We start from the raw sequence: 18702 nt of genomic DNA on the forward strand, positions 1-18702 counted from the left end.
ATCCCCACTTAAAGCCCAGGTACCAAATGCACAGCCTGCCACTCACGGTCATAATACGGTAACTCCACATACGGCAAGATTGCAAGACAGTTGATTGGTTGACTCAGATTAGTCTCTTCATGTCATAATGTAATTGAATCAAGAAGATAAGAAGAAAATAAAAAGTGGTACTTAAAAAAATGCTGTGGATTTAGGCTCAGAGGAATTAAAGTTTTGTGTTTCTTATTTACAGATAACGTAGGCACTCAGACTCTCCTGGAGCTGTCACTTTATCTTGATGGAGGGGTTTGTGTGTCCCAATGATCTTAGGAGCTAAGTTGTCTGGGGCTTTATATCCCTGGCAGGGTCACCCAGAGCAAACAGGTCAGAGGTGAGGAAACAGACAAAGCACGGATAATGGCGCTTTTCCATTACAAGGTCCAGAACAGCCTGGTCCCGCTCTGCTCCGGCCTCAGCTTAGCCTGGGCTGGCTTCCATTTCTTTCCATTGCAACAGTGGGAGGGAATTGGGGTGGGCTCAAGAAGAAGGTGACATGCTTGTTTCTTGTTGCGCCTTCCATCTAGCTATATTTCATCCTCTGCCAATATGGACAAAAATGTCCGCACCTCCTCAGTCGACCACAGAACAAAAGCTACTTTAAGCCTGCCACACACTGCAAGATGTGGTCGAACCTGATTGGACCGGAACATCGTGTAGAGTTGTCGACACAGCCTCGCACATGAGCGATTCACAAGTGGATGCCCGGCCAGCCTGTATAGGCATTTGATGCAGTGTATTCCGTGTCTTTTACTTTATGACGCATTGATTGCGAAAGTTAAAGAAACACCTACATCTGCCGGCCAATCACGTGACAGTTACGTCACGGTCTTCCTGTGTCTCGTTTTAGAACCAAGGTCAGAGGAGGTTCTGAAAACCGGTGCCATTGTCATTGCTCGGCCTCGAAAAAGTGTAATGGAGAATCGACCTACACGGGGCGGAGCGAGGCTGGTTGGGTAGAACAGGTACAATGGAAAAGGGGCATAATGAGTAATATTATTGAATCATGTCTTCCCTTTCCCGGACGTGGGTCCCCCCTTTGAAGCCAGGCCCCGGAGGTGGGGCTCGATTGGCTCTTACTTCCTTAATGTTGTTTGTGCCTATGAACCAAACAGCAGCTCAGAGTATCCATTATTTTTGGAGTCCTTGGAGGGGGTGCTGAAGAGTGCTCCCGCACGGGACTCACTTGTTCTGCTGGGGAACTTCAACGCTCACGTGGGCAATGACAGTGAGACCTTGAAGGCCGTGATTTGGAAAAATGCCTCCCTCCACCACCCCAATCAGATCATGGATTGTCCATAACGAACACCATGTTCAGACATAACAGTGTCCACATGTGCACTTGTACTAGGACACCCTAAGCCGCAGTTCGATGATCGCCTCTGTGGTCATGTCATTGGTGTTCGGGCCGCATGAACACTCGGGTGGAGCTTTCAAATGTCACCTGGTTGTGAGTTGGCTCCGATGGTGGGGGAAGATTCCGGTCCAACTTGCCAGACCCAAATGTATTGTGAGGGTCTGCTGGGAACATCTGGCAGACCCCCTGTCAGAAAAAGTTTCAACTACCACCTCCAGCAGCGCTTCGCACACATCCCGGGGGAGGCGCGGAACATTGCGTTTGAGTGGACCATGTTAGATGTCTAGTGTGAGAAGCTCGGTCATCTGGGAGGGGCTCAGAGTCGAGGTGCTCCTCCTCCGCATAGAGAGGAGCCAGATGAGGTGGATCTGGTTAGGATTCCCCCAGACGCCTCCCTGGTGAGTTGCTCCGGGTATGTCCCATAGGGAAGAGGCCCCAGGGATGACCCAGGTCACGCCGGAGAGACTGTCTCCCAGCTGGCCTTGGCACGTCTTGAGATCCCCCTGGAAAAGCTAGACTAAGTGGCTGGGGAGAGGGAAGTCTGGACTTCCCTGCTAAAGCTGCTGCCCACGTGACCCAACCTCGGGTAACCGGAAGTAAATGAATTAATGGCTGGAGGCCCTAGGCAAAGCCCGGTTTTAGATTCTAACAGTATGAAAATCTTGAGCAAAAACCTCACTGTGGCCCTTGTGATCATTAAGGTTTCTCATCCCTAGCTTAGTGGATTTCTCCTTTTACATCGCATTGCCATTCAGGACACCTTATTTCAGTATGATTTTTAAGACTATAGTGGGAAATTGTAAACATCTAACAAGTTAATTTATGGCTTTAGATTTTCAAATTCCTTGTTTACCTGTGAAAAGAGTTATATTTGGCTTGCAAATATGCAAACTGAAAAGAGCAATAACACAAGGCACCAGACTGAAAAAGGAAATGAGGCATACCCGAGGAAAATAGTGGTCTGTAACCTTATCTCAACAACTCGGAGAGATCTTGACTTTGTGAAAACGGGGCAGGCAGCTACAATTTTAAAAGGCTATAATTGTGGTTGATTGGTGTCAAAGTCATAAGCACGAAGAAATTAAGTTTATCAGATTAGAAATGTTTCGTTAGGTTAAGTTTACAAGAAGAAGACCAGATGTATGCTGCATCTGTGGAGAAATTTTGTTGATAAACATACAATTACCCGTAGGTCATAGCTTGATACTCAAATACTCACTGAGTATTGTTCACACAAAACAGAGACATCTTTATACTGCCCACTGGGACTCCTTAGTCAGTGATGGGGCTTTAAAAGTAAATATGCCTTTGCTCAGTAAATAAAGTCTGTTGTGTGGGAATTTATTCCTGGTCTGGATCCAGCAGCATTCAAACAATACAATATTTTACACTCTTACTCACTCTTACTCTGGGTTTTTAGGTGTCTCGAGGAAATATAGGTAGCATTCACAAAAAGAAACTTGAGAATTAAAGAAATGAGGAAAGACTAAGGCAGCTATGGTGATGGCTGCGCTTCAATGTCGCCATGTTCTGGAGAAAGGAAAGCTTCCTGTTTGGCTCACATCTCATTCATGTGTTAGACTATTTATCTTTCACGACACTCTGTGATTTCCTATCTTAAAAAGCTCAAGTGTCAGTCTAATCTGTAAAATGAAGTGCAAGTAAAGAGGCTTGCTTTTTGGCGTTATAGAGCAACAGCCACCTGCAGCAATAAAGCAAAGTATCATCTCTCTCCACCATATTTATCTTCATTCTTTTGTCCTCGTCCTCCATTTTCTGTCCCTTCACACTGGGAACACCAAGCACAAGCGGAGCCCTGCAGGCAGGCATCCTGCTCAAATAGCAGCGACAAAATATTGGACCGGCATGAGACAAAAGAGCCAACAAGCTTCCTCTAGTGGTGCAAAAGGCTTTATAAAATCTTAAAACCTTTCGTGATAAACAGAAAAATACAAACGAGATCAGCAAAGGCACTCTAAAAAGATTCCCAGTTTTAATATAACCATCTGCCTTCTGTAAATTCTGACAATGTATAGTTTAGCCTTTTTTTAATCTGACAGATGGAGTATCACTTCCAAAGGCTGGCTGGCAGCATGGCTGTATGCGCCATCGTTAGAAGTTCTGTATTAAAAAAAAAAAAAAAAGTAAAAAATAAAAATCCAAAAACACATCTTTTTCTGCTTTACATACTGCCACTTACCCAGTGCATCTGTCCCCCGCTCCTAATATCAGCATTTCTTGAGAGCTGCTGTCATAGCTACTGGCCCTCCATTCACGTTATCTGGTTGATTCTTTGAATGTGACCTCAATTAATTCTGACGTCACCTGCTCCGTTCTCCAGACCTTGTCTTTTCTGTCTCCGCTCTCTTTGTCCTGGACCGCCCGCTTCGCCCCATTGCACTGATCTTCCGTCTGAACAAGTCTAAAACTAGCCTGAGATGGATATTTGTAAAATAGATCAATACTTTCTTCACTGTTATCTGTTACCACTGTTACCCCTGCATGGGTGCCACATAACTGACTCAAATCCATCCATCATCAAGATGTGGGGACTGTGGTACTTACGTAACAGGATAATGATGCTCATTCTAAGGCAGGCTCTTAAGAAAGGCCTTCATAACATTGTGTGTGCGTGTGTGTGCACCCGCGTGCGTGTGTGGTCACATTTAAACTGATAAAAATAGCTGAAAAGAACCCCCAGTAGACCCCCCATTAGGTGGTTTTGAGTGTCGGTTTTGGAGGGTTGCAAACATGTCACTTCACAGGCACTCTTACATTGCAAGGGTGTTAAGACTGTGGTTAGGGAATGTGACCACCCAATATCTAAATTAAACGCACACACGTACACACACATGCACACACACACCTACACACACACACACACACACACACACGCACTGTTTCCCTCCAGAAAGTGAGTGAGAATTATTGTGTGCATGGACAATACTGGATCAGAAAATTGGAGGACTTCCAGTTTGTCCATTCTAACAATGCGTGACTGCAGCACAATTGGCTGTGCGAGTCTTCTCTAGTCTCAAAGCCACAGTATATCAGTATATAGTATATATACACAGTATATATATATATATATATAAGCCACAGTATATCGGATTCTAGTGTGATACAGCCATTGTTTACAGAGATAAGATGATGTTTGTGATGGGAATCTGAGGCACAGAATACAAAAGAAGAGAAAATGAGTAATGGTGAGGTGAAGGAAGACTGATAAGGTCAACAGCTTGATCTCATTTGAACATTAAGACTTTGTTGTTGGTCCGCAGTGATATAAAATTTAAAAAATAATAATTTAATAATATTATAATATATAATTATAATTATAATATTAATAATAATAATAATAATTTAATAAAATAAAACACGATTTTAAAGGGTGTTTGAACACTATTACTCCATTCGTTTCAAGGATGCTGATCCATTGTGCTTTTCTCTTTAGATTGCCAACTTTCGATTTGTGCTTTGGGATTTTGCGCTGTAAGCATTTGGAGTGGGTCCATGCCAGCCGTTGCGCAGCTTGGCTGCAAAGCGTAGCTGATTGATTCTTTTATAATGATAGCAGCATTTGTCCACCCCAGAGGTGCTATACCAAGAAGCTGGCGAGATATGGAGACTGCAGCAGTAACCATCCATCTACTTGTCAGTGTATATGTGAGTGATATAAAACACACACATACACGACCGCATCCGCACACAGTGGCTACTCGTTACAGTACTATAATAAAAAATAATAAAAAATCAAAGGAGGAGGGAATATTTTGCAATACTATATTATAGCGGGCGGCACGGTGGGCGACTGGTTAGAGCGTCAGCCTCACAGTTCTGAGGACCGGGGTTCAATCCCCGGCCCCGCCTGTGTGGAGTTTGCATATTCTCCCCATGCCTGCGTGGGTTTTCTCTGGGCACTCCGGTTTCCTCCCACATCCCAAAAACATGCATGAATTGAAGACTCTAAAATTGCCCATAGGTGTGAATGTGAGTGCGAATGGTTGTTTGTTTGAATGTGCCCTGCGATTGGCTGGCAACCAGTTCAGGGTGTACCCCGCCTCCTGCCCGATGATAGCTGGGATAGGCTCCAGCACGCCGTGACCCTATTGAGGAGAAGCAGCTCAGAAAATGGATGGATGGATGGATATATTGTTGCGACCTTGCAGTGATGTCATGTGTATATATATACAGTGGGTACGGAAGTTATTCAGAGCCCCTTAAATTTTTCACAGTTTTTTTATATATTGCAGCCATTTGCTAAAAATATTTAAGTTCATCTTTTTCCTCATTAATGTACACACAGCACCCCATATTGACAAGTTTTTTTTTTTTGCAGATTTATTAAGCCATTTTCAGGTCATTCCAGTGATGCTCAATTGGGTTTAAGTCAGGGCTCTGTCTGGGCCATTCATAAACAGTCACGGAGTTGTTCTGAAGCAACTCCTTTGGTATTTCAGCTGTGTGCTTAGGGTCTTTGTCTTTTTTAAAGGTGGACCTTTGGCCCAGTCAGACATTGTGAGCACTCTGGAGTTTTCGGCGAGAATATCCCTGTACTTGGCCGCATTCATCTTTTCTTCGATTGCAACCAGTCTCCCTGTCCCTGCAGCTGAAAAACATACCCATAGCATGATGCTGGCACCAACATGCTTCACTGTTGGGACTGTATTGGACAGGTGATGAGCAGTGCCTGGTTTTCTCCACACATACCGCTTAGAATTAAGGCCAACAATTTCTATCTTGGTCTCATCAGACCAGAGAATCTTATTTCTCCCCATCTTGGAGTCCTTCAGGTGTTTTTTCGCAAACTCCATGTGGGCTTTCATGTGTATTGCACTGAGAAGAGGGCTGCAGTGATGGTGGACTTTCTAGAACTTTCGCCCATCTCCCTACTTCATCTCTGGAGCTCAGCCACAGTGATCTTTGGGTTCTTCTTTACCTCTTTGACCAAGGCTCTTCTCCCCTGATTGCTCAGGTTGGCTGGACGGCCAGCTCTCGGAAGGGTTCTGATCATCCCAAATGTCTTCCATTTAAGGATTATGGAGGCCACTGTGCTCTTAGGAACCTTAAATGCAGCAGAATATGTTTTTTGTAACCTTGGCCAGATCTGTGCCTTGGTACAATTCTGTCTCTGAGCTCTTCAGGCAGTTCCTTTGACCTCATGATTCTCATTTGCTCTGACATGCACTGTGAGCCGTAAGGTCTTATATAGACAGGGGTGTGGCTTTCCTAATCAAGTCCAATCTGTTTAATCAAACACAGCTGGACTCCAATGAAGGTGTAGAACCATCATAAGAATGATCAGATGAAATAGACAGCACCCAAGTTAAATATATGCGTGTCACAGCAAAGGGGCTGAATACTTATGGCCGTGTGATATTTCAGTTTTTCGTTTTTAATAAATCAGCAAAAATGTCAACAATTATGTTTTTTTTCTGTCAATCCGGGGTGCTGTGTGTACATTATCCATCCATCCATTTTCTGAGCCGCTTATCCTCACAAGGGTCGCGGGAGTGCTGGAGCCTATCCCAGCTATCATCTGGCAGGAGGCGGGGTACATCCTGAACTGGTTGCCAGTCAATCGCAGGGCACATATAAACAAACAACCATTCACAGTCACATTCACACTTTCGGGCAAATAATCTTCAATCAACCTACAATGCATGTTTTTGGGATGTGGGAAGAAACCGGAGTGCCTGGAGAAAACCCACGGAGGCACGGGGAGAACATGCAAACTCCACACAGGCGGGGCCGGGGATTGAACCCTGGATCTCAGAGCTGTGAGGCAGACGCTCTAACCAGTCGATCACCGTGCCGCTGTGTGTACATTAATGAGGGGGAAAATTAACTTAAATGATTTTAACAAACAATGCAATATAACAAAGACTGAAAATTTTAAGGGGGCCGGAAAACTTTCCGCACACACTGTATATATACTTATATATATAAAAAAATTTCTTTGCTTCACCTGCCTTGCCTCCTCGTGTAGAAAGTAGTAAAATGCAGGTAAACAATGCGGGGTGTGTCAAATGCTGTTTTATTGCTGTTAGAGGAGCCCAGCAGAACCTCCCTGCTCCTTCAAATGCATTATATTATCGTGGAGCTACGTATGTGAGCACACAAATGGAACAAAGACAATGTATACATGAAAGCTGCATCTCATCACAATAACAACAAAAAGCCTTGTGAGTCCAATCAAAATCTGACAAATCTGTAAAAAGCAAAGGCATGTTAGTATGAAGTTTTCTGGAGATTGTCAAAACTATTTTAGATCAGAAGCAAGTAAGTGTTTGCTCAGCACGTCGGCCCAACTCTCCACTGGATTACTATGTTTGAACTATTCCCGTGCAGATGCGGTACATAGGCCCTGCGGCTATTAAGCAGTCTAAATATCTGGACCAGTTAGGGAGTTCAAAAGCTGCCATCCGAAAAGTAGTAAAATGCCATCGTGAATGACAATGAGAGCAACAAATGAGTGTCTGCCAATTACAGATGACTAAAGATTTGTGGCATTTGTGTTTGAGGTGCAAATGCTCCCTCAGCACTGCAGAGCTCATTTGACCCCTGGTTGCTCTGTTACTGTTAAAGTATCCTGGTTCTGTGTCATCAATGTGTGAAGGAGATGATTAGTTTCTTTCCATTAAATCATCTTCCATCATCACTAAAAGAGTCTAAAACACATATGAGAGAGCACACTATGGGTAAATTTCCATCTGGATTTTTGTGGTGCTTGGAACATTGACACCCATCTGTGCGGCGCTCAAGCATGGTCATTTCATCTGCCCTGAATGGCTTAGGAGAGGAGGACTTGCGCATGAAAGGCTTGCTCATGCACAAGTACATGCACAGGCTCCCAACCCAGATTGGTTTATCTGTACAAACACATTTCAGAAGACTAATTTGGTATGTTGTGCCTTGTTGTGGTAAATACATATATTTCAATACAACTTCATTACAAGGGAAACAAAGTGGCACATCAACCAATCTTTTTGGTTCACACTTGAAGAAGTCATCCCCCAGTTCTATTTTTTTTTCTTACAAAACAATGCAAAATGGTTGTTTTGCTCCAATGAATCTTAGTTGCTCCCAAGAGTATTTCATGTGCTACTCTTTCAGACCCGTGCATTATAACTTATACAACTGCAGTTATACAACTGAGAGCCATCACTGTATGATTGTGTCCAGGGTGGTTTAGCTTCTTAGTTTATCTGTTGGCCACAGGTCCACAACAAAGAAGACAGTATTGATCTCTATTCTTAACACTGCTGCAGATCTGAGATTTGGTGAAGAACACAGGGAACAGATGAGCAATGACCACTATGGTAGTATAAAATGTAGAACAGTTTATTTGAAACGTTTTTATAGTGTTTACTTTGTTTCTAGACACTAAACACATCACAAACTGCTCTTAAAAGCTAGAAGAAAAGCCCTGTGTATACATTTGTGGAAATGTTATACATCTCTACTATTACAATCATATTGTGCTAATCTCAACTGATTTTAATTTAGGGTTTAAAAGCAATGCAGCTGCAGTCTGTCCCATAAAATCCAACTGTGATCCTTAAGAAGATCATGTGCAAATGCCATGTTAATGGAGTTGAAGAAACAAGCCATTAATTCCAAGGGCAGCTTTTATTCTGCTGTAAACAGAACACACAAGACAATACCCACAGATAACAAGGCTGAGACAGAAAAGGGGAGCATATTCCCCAAGCAAGGGAATTATATCAAATTAAATCCATCTCCCCATCCTCTTCTCACGCAACCTCCTTCTTTGCTCAAGGAGGAGTAAAATAAGAAAGAAACAAAAGGTGGCCAAGGTCACATTCATTCACCCTGTCGTGTTTTTCAGGTTAGAGCAGCATGTAGGACAAAAGTGATTTCTGCTGACGATGGGAATTTGTTTTCATTCATAACAGCAAGATGATTTATAGCAATTAGTGAGTATTTGATTGCAGGATGACATAACTGAAGGCGGCACGGTGGGCGACTGGTTAGAGCGTCAGCCTCACAGTTCTGAGGACCCGGGTTAAATCCCCGGCCCCGCCTGTGTGGAGTTTGCATGTTCTCCCCGTGCCTGCGTGAGTTTTCTCAGGGCACTCCGGTTTCCTCCCACATCCCAAAACCATGCATGAATTGGAGACTCTAAATTGCCCGTAGGCACGACTGTGAGTGCGAATGGTTGTTTGTTCCTATGTGTCCTGCGATTGGCTGGCAACCAGTTCAGGGTGTACCCCGCCTCCTGCCCGATGACAGCTGGGATAGGCTCCAGCATGCCCGCGACCCGAGTGAGGAGAAGCGGCTCAGAAAATGGATGGATAACTGAAGCCTGATAAAATGATGAGAAACCTGCAATCTCGGTTCAGAATGACTACAGGCCTGTCGTCCTGACATCTGTGGTCATGAAGTCATTTGAACGCCTGGTGCTGGACCACCTCAAGAGCGTCACAGGACCCCTGCTGGACCCCCTGCAGTTTGCCTACCGAACAAACAGGTCTGTGGATGACGCAGTCAACATGGGACTGCACTTCATCCTAGAACACCTCAACGGCGTGGGGATCTACACGAGGATCCTGTTCGTGGACTTCAGCTCTGCGTTCAACACCATCATGCCTAAATTCCTGTCCTCCAAGCTTCTCCAGCTCAGTGTCTCGCCTGCCATTTGCCAGTGAATTTACAGCTTCCTGACGGCCAGGACACAGCAGGTGAGGCTGGGGAACACCATCTCATCCACTTGCACCACCAGCACTGGGGCGCCCCAAAGGGTGTGTCCTCTCTCCACTGCTCTTCTCTCTCTACACGAACGACTGGCTGTCAAACTCCTGATGTTTGCAGACGACACTACAGTCATCTGCCTCATCAAAGACGGAGTCTGCCTCATCAAAGACGGAGTCTGCGTATCGACAGGGAGTGGAGCTGTGGTGCGGCCAACACAACCTGGAGCTGAACACGCTCAAGACTGTAGAGATGATGATCATATCCTTCGCCACAGCTGCCCCTCATGCTGTCTAACTGCTCTGTGTCAACCATCGAGACTTTAAAGTTCCTGGGAATTACAGTCTCTCAGGGCCTGAAGTGGGAGACCAAGATCAACTCCATCCTTAAAAAGGCCCAGCAGAGGATGTACTTCCTACGGCTTCTGAGGAACCATGGACTGCCACAGGAGCTGTTGAGGCAGTTCTACACAGCAGTCATCGAATCAGTCCTGTGTTCATCCATCATAGTCTGGTTTGGTGCTCCCACAGAAAAGTACAAACTCCGACTGCAACAGACAATCAAAACTGCTGAAAAAAAAACGTCGGTACCCGCCTACCCACCCTTGAGGACTTGCACGCTGCCAGAACTAAGACAAGAGTATGCAAAATCCTCTTGGACCCTCCACATCCTGGTCACTACCTCTTCCAGCTCCTTCCCTCAGTTAGTCGCTAACAAACAAAGCAAATTAAAACCAGCAGACATTCCAACAGCTTCTTCTCTCTTGGCATTAACTTCTTAAACAATTAACTTACAATTCCATTGTAACATGCTGCCAATCTTGTCTTGAGATTGTCACATCTCTGTCGGGCTTATACATTGTTTGTGCACTCACTGTAATAGTCTCATCAAGCTGCACTACATGCATATCTGTTGTTGACCAATACTGGCCGGTCATGTGCTTGAGAACGATCTGCACCATTTTCCCAATTGACACTGTACCAGATTATTGTACTACTAGCCACTTTAAACTGCTTAAAGTTCTTGAAGTCTCTGCACCATTTGCACAATGGTCACTGTACCAGATTATCGCTCTATTATTCATTTCAAACTGCTCTAAATTGTATGAAGACTGAATCATTTGCACAACTGTCAAAAACAATAAAATAAATAAATGTATCGGAATTACCACATTACCGGTAACCTTTCATTGCTCAGTGGCTCTCCGTACTGTGTTTTCATGTTTTTATGTCTAACAAGTATTTTCTGTCACATGGCTGTCTATTGCCATACTAGAGCGGCTCCAACTCCCGGAGACAAATTCCTTGTGTGTTTTTGACATACTTGGCAAATAAAGATGATTATGGTTTAGAGACCCTGTAAAGGGCATTCAAAGATTTGTTTCTAAATACATTAAGTATGTTTCAATATAATTGCTGAAAATGTGCAAAGACAGAGAATTTATGAATTACTGAATTGTAGAGATATAGCGTTAAACTGTTTTTTACCATTTCAGTTTTCCAGATTTGCTGGCCATGGTGAAAATGGCACCCAGTGACGCACTTGGTCATCCGGCCTGGGTTGCCCGTCCCCTACTATATAAAAACTAGAGGTCTCCAGTGACGTAGTTGGGAGACTAGCATGAGTCTATATAATTTCTACCGCTACAGCGTGCGGTTAGCCAGCTATGCCTACACCCCGAACGTGCATCTTCCCTGGATGCCACAATTTGCAAACCAGTACGATATCACAAAGCATTGTGGGGATGTAACTCGCAGGAAGTACGGTATGTGCTCAAATGTCTGTCGTTTTATGTGAGCCACAGGCTGAATGATGTGTGCCACTTGAATAATAAACAGTTGACTTTTTCTGAAGTGTCTTTATTATGTGGACCTATACACTGAACACCAAGAGAGTAGGTGATGCAATAGACTAGCCTGTCGCCTATCCGAAGTATCAGCTGCGATGAGCCTCCAGGAGCCTGCTTGCTCGCAAGCCAGCTGGTGGCTAGCGCCTGTCGTCGAGGCATAGAAAGCCGACGACACAGTCTTGGTGGTATACTGTATATCCCAGCCATCAGAGTCCTGAATCACATATATTTTCACAGCTCAAACATGTAGGGATGGATAGAGAAGAACAATTTTAGTCATAATGGTATGTGATTGACAGCTGACAAGAGAAAATATGTGGTTTCAACGCATTTAATGGACACATCCACAGCATTCCTGAGCTGAGAGAAAGGCTTGATTTTTCATGATTTTGAAGCCGCATTTTATATACCTGGACACCTTTTTAATCATTCAATCAGGGTGGTTAACAACACTCTTCTCTGTGGAGTGTCAAATCTACAAGAAATATTTATTCTAGCTTTATAGGGACTTTAAATGGGTAACATAATTAATGTCATGATATAAGATGAATAATGATGCAAACAACGGTAAGAAAATATCTGTAAAGTTACATAAAAAGTCAGGCATGTACAGCACTTTGACAAATTTGGATGTGGGCGAGGGTGGGTGGGAACTAGGCATTGAGGCATCATCATACTTGGCTTCAATGTGACGGCCCAAAAATCAGAATCAGAATCATCTTTATTTTCCAAGTATGTCCAAAAAACACACAAGGAATTTGTCTCCGGGAGTTGGAGCCGCTCTAGTACAACAACAGACAGTCAATTGACAGAGAACACTTTTGAGACATAAAGACATTGACAAAAAACACTGAGCAATAAAGGGTTGCTAGGTATCTGATAATGCCGGTACATTTATTTTTTATTTTTTTTTTGACAATTGTCTGCTAGTTCTAGTTTGCATTGATCGGTAGGGCCTACCTGATGGAAGGAGCTGGAAGAGCTGGTGCCTATTTTTTGTATTGTCTAAGAAATAAGGCAATTTGGACAAGACTCATGAAAATATGATGTGCAGCAGCAGCACTGGTCCTCATGATGTCAACTCAGAGCAGTCTGAAAGAGGCAAAGACAAGTAAAAACACTGAAAGCCAGACAAAACGAAAAGGGAAGTAAGAGACCCCATCAGAGAGGTACAATGATTTTTTTTACTTCAGTGTATCAGCATATACTGTATACACCAGAGGTGGGACCAAGTCATTGCTTTGCAAGTCACAAGTAAGTCTCAAGTGGAGGATGTACCTCGCCTCTCGCCCCAAGATAGCTGGGATAGCCTCCAGCACGCCCACGACCCTAGTGAGGATAAGCGGTATGAAAAATGGATGGATGGATGAAACCATTACTTGAGGTAGTGTGTGAAAGAATAACCTCTTGGTCAATTCCTCTACCAGAGTGTGCCCAATAGGGCGTTAATAAGATCTAACTACACATTAGCAATAATGGTGTGGGAGACTTCAACCTAATAAATAATCATTAAGACCTTCAGCATTTTGTTGTCATTTATCATATTTTCTTTTAGTAAACCAGGAAGTTGTACATCTTGCTATAGAAAGAGAAAACTGCAAACTGGTTGGTTTCTCAGTACAATGGTCAAAGTAGCAAGTCTTTTCAAGTCAATGGGTTCTAGTCCGCCGGCACGATGGGCGACTGGTTAGAGCGTCAGCCTCGCAGTTCTGAGGACCCGGGTTCAATCCCGGGCCCCGCCTGTGTGGAGTTTGCATGTTCTCCCCGTGTCTGTGTGGGATTTTCTCCGGGCACTCCGGTTTCCTCCCACATCCCAAAAACATGCATAAATTGGAGACTCTAAATTGCCCGTAGGCATGACTGTGAGTGCGAATGGTTGTTTGTTTCTATGTGCCCTGTGATTGGATGGCAACCAGTTCAGGGTGTACCCCGCCTCCTGCCCAATGACAGCTGGGATAGGCTCCAGCACGCCCACGACCCTAGTGAGGAAAAGTGGCTCAGAAAATGGATGGATGGATGGGTTCTAGTCCAAGCTAAGTCACAAATCATTGCTGTTTACGTCCGAGATGAGTCTTTTAACATACGTATATTGTCGAGTCTACCTGTAATGTCATCAAATTCGTGACTCGAGTCTGACTCATGTGGCTCGACAATGTAATTAATCTACAGCTCAGAGAGTGTGGTCCTTGGCCACAAAACATTCTACAGTCTTATGTTCCATACACAGAGCATAATGAGATTGTGTATGTGAGGTAATGTAATTTTTAATCATCTTGCTTTTGGAGTCATATGAGCAATTATCTTACTAACAGAGGAAGAACAAGGATTGGACAGGTCCACACAGGAGTACACACATGCTGCGTTATCACAAAATGCTGAAAAATAACTGAATCTGATCAAATGACAAAGCAATTAGGGTCCACAATAACACTTCACATGGCGATTAATGACTCTGAATATGCAATAACATGCAATATGAATAGCCTGATTCTCAAAATCTGCATAGATTTTAGCTTGTTTCTTCCCATCTCCATATATTTCACATCAGCCAGGCTAAAACCAGATCAAGCAGACAGGCAGTGACAAGGCTACATTCTAAGCCTTCGTTTACTTTCCAAACCTTTCCCAAATTACCAGGTTCTTGAAATAGGTTAGACACAATCTCTGGTAAGAATAAATGAGCATTTAGTTTTGCTGTGGGACAAAAGGAAGAAGTGGAATATTAAAGATAAAGACTGTGATACACATTTACAGCTGTTATGTAATTGTGAGAATTATGTGGTACCATATCAAACCGAATAAACAATTTAGCTTTTATTGCCTTTAGAAATCTGCTTTTTGCTCTTCATGCAAGTAAAGATGCAGTTAACGATTTTTAAACTTCTCCTAATTTCCGGGTCAAGACTACAGCTCTCCTTCGATCAAATCCCATAAGAACGAGATGACCTCTATCCTTCACAGGCTTCTAGAACAATGTTTACAAGCCTGCTTAAAATAATTGTCTCACATAAATGAATATCTGAGAATTTTAATGGAGTTTAGTGGAATATGATGGGCAAAGTTATTCACTTTAAAAGCAAAATATATTTCAAACAAACAGCTCATCTGTCCATTTGAAGAACATTAGGCACTTAGACTAAACATTCTAAACATTTAGAATAGAACGGACAAAATATATACTTTGTAAGACTATTAAGAATCTGGCGACAAAGTGAACAAATGGTGAGCACTTCTGCCTCACAGTTCTGAGGACCGGGGTTCAAATCCGGCCTCGCCTGTATGGAATTTGCATTCGTTCCGTGCCTGCGTGGGTTTTCTCCGGGTACTCTGGTGGCTGGCAACCAGTTCAGGGTATACCCTGCCTCTCGCCCAGATTCAGCTGGGATAGGCTCCGGCACGCCCACAACCCTAGTGAGGATAAGCAGTACGGAAAATTGATGGATGGATATTAGAAATCTCAAATGTAGAAAAAAGGTGCAGCACAGTGACCTCATGTTAGCACGTCTTCTCACAATTCTGAGGTTTGGGGTTTAAATCTGTGTCGATTTTGAGTGTTATCTTTGTGGTTGCGTGGGGTTTCTCTAGGTATTCTGGCTTCCTCCCACATTCCAAAACCATGTACATTATCTTAAGTTAATCTAAATTGCTCATCGGTGTGAATGTGAATGGTCGTTTCTATGTACAGTATGTGTCCTGCAATTAGTTGTTGACCATTCTGACGTTTACCCCACCTCTTGCTTGTCGGATCTCCAAACTTTCTCTGGCATTAAATTAACGTTTATTTCAAGATATGATGAAAGACAAATTCTTTAGCTTTAAACAATGTATTTGCTGGCTAAATTTCCATCAGCTGACAGTTATACAGTCATGGGACACAACTCTTAAGGGGTTGGTCTTAACCTTTTAGTTCCCCTCAAATCTTAATTATTAATCTTAGTAATTTCATACATTTCATACAATTATATGCTTCAGCAAGGCCCTTTCCCAAACACATCAAACACATTTTCTGTCTGTCAAACATCCAATATGGAACATGCCAAAACGTGTTTGCATTTTACCACTGGATTTGTATTTACCACAAATGCTTGAATAAATTACACTAGACAATTTGAGTGGCTGTTAGGTAGTGCATTTGATAAGCTTGTGGGTATCAAAGGAAATACAAAGCTACTTAATCCCTGACATAATTTCCAGTGGCAAAATTGCAGACAGACATTGCCTGCTTTTGACAGTGATAACTAAAACTTGAGTGGGGCTCTTCCTTCCAATATCTTCCATGTGCTTACTTTTTTCTTTTTTTTTTTTTAACATTTTTACAGAGCTCTGGAAGCCAATTACAAATGTGCAGTAGCAGAAGGTACAGAGTAGGAAAACAGACTGTCCATGCGAAAACTTGGCTGTGCTTAGACAACTGTCGACTCTGCTCATGCATGTGCTTCCTGATTAGGATGTAGTTTATTTATTTTAAAAGGATTTCCTTTAACTGGATGCTATAGGGGCGGCACAGTGACCGACTGGTTAGCACATCTACCTCACAGTTCTGAGGACCGGGGTTCAAATCCCAGCCCCGCCTATGTGGAGTTTGCATGTTCTCCCCTGCGTGGATTTTCTCCGGATACTCCGGCTTCCTCACACATCGAAAAAAAACATGCGTGGTAGGTTGATTGAAGAAGCTAAATTGTCCGTAGTTGTGAATGTGAGTGCAAATCGTTGTTTGTTTATATGTGCTCTGCGATTGGCTGGCGACCAGTTCGGGGTATATCCTGCCTCTCGCCAAAGATAGCTGGGATAGGCTCCAACATGCCGGCGACTCGCATGAGGATAAGCGGTACAGAAAATGGATGGATGGATGGATGGATGGATGCTATAAGCACTAGCTAGTCTTCCAAGGTTTCGGCAATGGATGTGTTTCATAAAAGAATAAATTGAAGGGGCTCAAGATGCAGGGAAATTATTTTAAAGATAATTTGAATATTTCATACAACATAGTTTGTACTTATTGTTTTTTTAATGTTAATATTTCGTACACCGCGGTTTGTACTTATTTCTACGCTGCTGTGGTCAATACAAATCCATCCCATCCATCCATTCAAGTTCTACCGCTTATCAGGTCAAGTCATGGGTGACCTGGAGCCAATCCCATCTGACTCTGGGTGTGAGGTGATGTATACTGTACTTTGGAGTACTCCTCTCACATTCCAATATGGTTAACTGAAGACCAAATTGTGAGTGTCAATGGTTGTTTGTCTGTATGTGCCCTGTGATTGGCTGTCGACAAGTCCAGGGTTTAACCCATTTCTCACCCAAAATCAGAAGGGATAGGCTCCAGCCCACTGGAGACCCTAATGAGGAAAAGCGTTACAGTGGAACCCCAATTTACGAACACTTCAATGTTCAAACTATTCAATTTACAAACCACAAACCAAACGAAAATATTGCCCGATGGTCGAACCTTATGCAATGTGTGGATGTTTCATTCTCCCTTTTTGTGCCAGGCGGTGTAGCCATTTTGTGGTGGTGGTGCGCCCATTGTGGGGAGGCGAATCATTGTCAGCCGCTCAAGGATCGCATTCGGTCACCACTTTGCTTAGTGCCTCTTTGTGTGCCTTTTCAGTGTTTTATGCTTTTATTTTTTGCATTTTGCTTGCTCAATATGGGGCTAAGAAAAGCAACGGACAAGCGTGATGAAAGGAAGGGACTCAAAACAAATATTTGGGAGGAGTACAGTATAGCAATGGTGCACGCATTGCAAAGCTTGCAGCTCAAGTACAATACAGTATGGAAGAAACAAGTCCACAATGGCAGCAATCGTGGGGGCGGGGGGGTATGTTTCTGTGGCTGCTGACATGGCCAAGGGAGTGAAGTATTCTCGATAGGACTGAGAGAAACTTCAGGACAAAGTCTAAAAGATGTTGCTTGTTTGGATAAACGAATAAACAGCTAGCGGGTAACAGCATTTCCAGGGCTATCATGTGCGTCAATGCGAGGCACTTACATGCCGACTTGTTGTCAAGAGAAGAAGCTGGAAGTCAAGAAGTCAAGGTAAAGTGGATTTCCTTTTTTTTTTTTAATTCTATATAATTGTAGCAATCTCGTTAAAGTTAAGGGGTTTTGTGATTTCCGACTCACTGTGAATGCACCACAGGGACTGGCAGGGCAACTGCATATGAATGAGGACAGTTCCGCTTGTTGTTGATAATAGAGATTTCTGATCAATCACCCCTTGTCATGTTTGATATACAGTACTGTATGGCTTTATATCGTGTTCAAAGTGTACAAACTTTGATTAAAATAGGGACTTTTGTTAAGGCTGGAACCAATTATTCATGTTTACTTTACTTCCTATGGGAAAATAATGTAAAATTTACAAAGCCCGTTGAAGAACCAATTAATTTCGTAAATCGAGGTTCCAGTTTATAGAAAATACATTAGATGGATGGATTCATGAAATTTGTTTGTGTAATCTGTAATCTTGAAATAAACAATACCTGAGAGGAGCAACGTCATCATGACAATGACGGATGCAAACAAATAAAGTTGAAAATGTAATTTTAAGGTAAATTCATAAATATATATTGTTGTTTCAATGTGCGTGTCATGAAATGTGCATTTAAGCCTACATACATGGTATGACCACAGTTTAGTTGTTGATGTGGACATGAGTTTACATAACCACCACTGCTGCCCTGTTGCCATACAACCGCAGCAGTTTATTTTGGAAACACTCAAAGGGCATGACCCTAGA

At 43.1% G+C, this 18702-nt stretch overlaps 1 protein-coding gene across 3 annotated transcripts in view; it reads right to left on the reverse strand.

Annotated features, from left to right (window-relative positions):
* Nucleotides 1–18702, reverse strand: part of kank4 (KN motif and ankyrin repeat domains 4) — an 86444-nt gene that overhangs the window by 40772 nt on the left and 26970 nt on the right. Inside the window, exon 1 of one of the 3 annotated variants that reach the window (XM_061684375.1) lies at nucleotides 3594–3808. The exons of the other annotated variants lie outside the window; for them this stretch is intronic. The gene's annotated coding sequence lies outside the window, so the exon portion shown is untranslated. Of the gene's footprint in view, nucleotides 1–3593; nucleotides 3809–18702 lie in introns of those variants that run through there. 3 annotated transcript variants of the gene reach the window in all.

Source organism: Phycodurus eques, chromosome 8, assembly GCF_024500275.1.
Source record: "Phycodurus eques isolate BA_2022a chromosome 8, UOR_Pequ_1.1, whole genome shotgun sequence".
Lineage (NCBI taxonomy): Eukaryota > Metazoa > Chordata > Actinopteri > Syngnathiformes > Syngnathidae > Phycodurus > Phycodurus eques.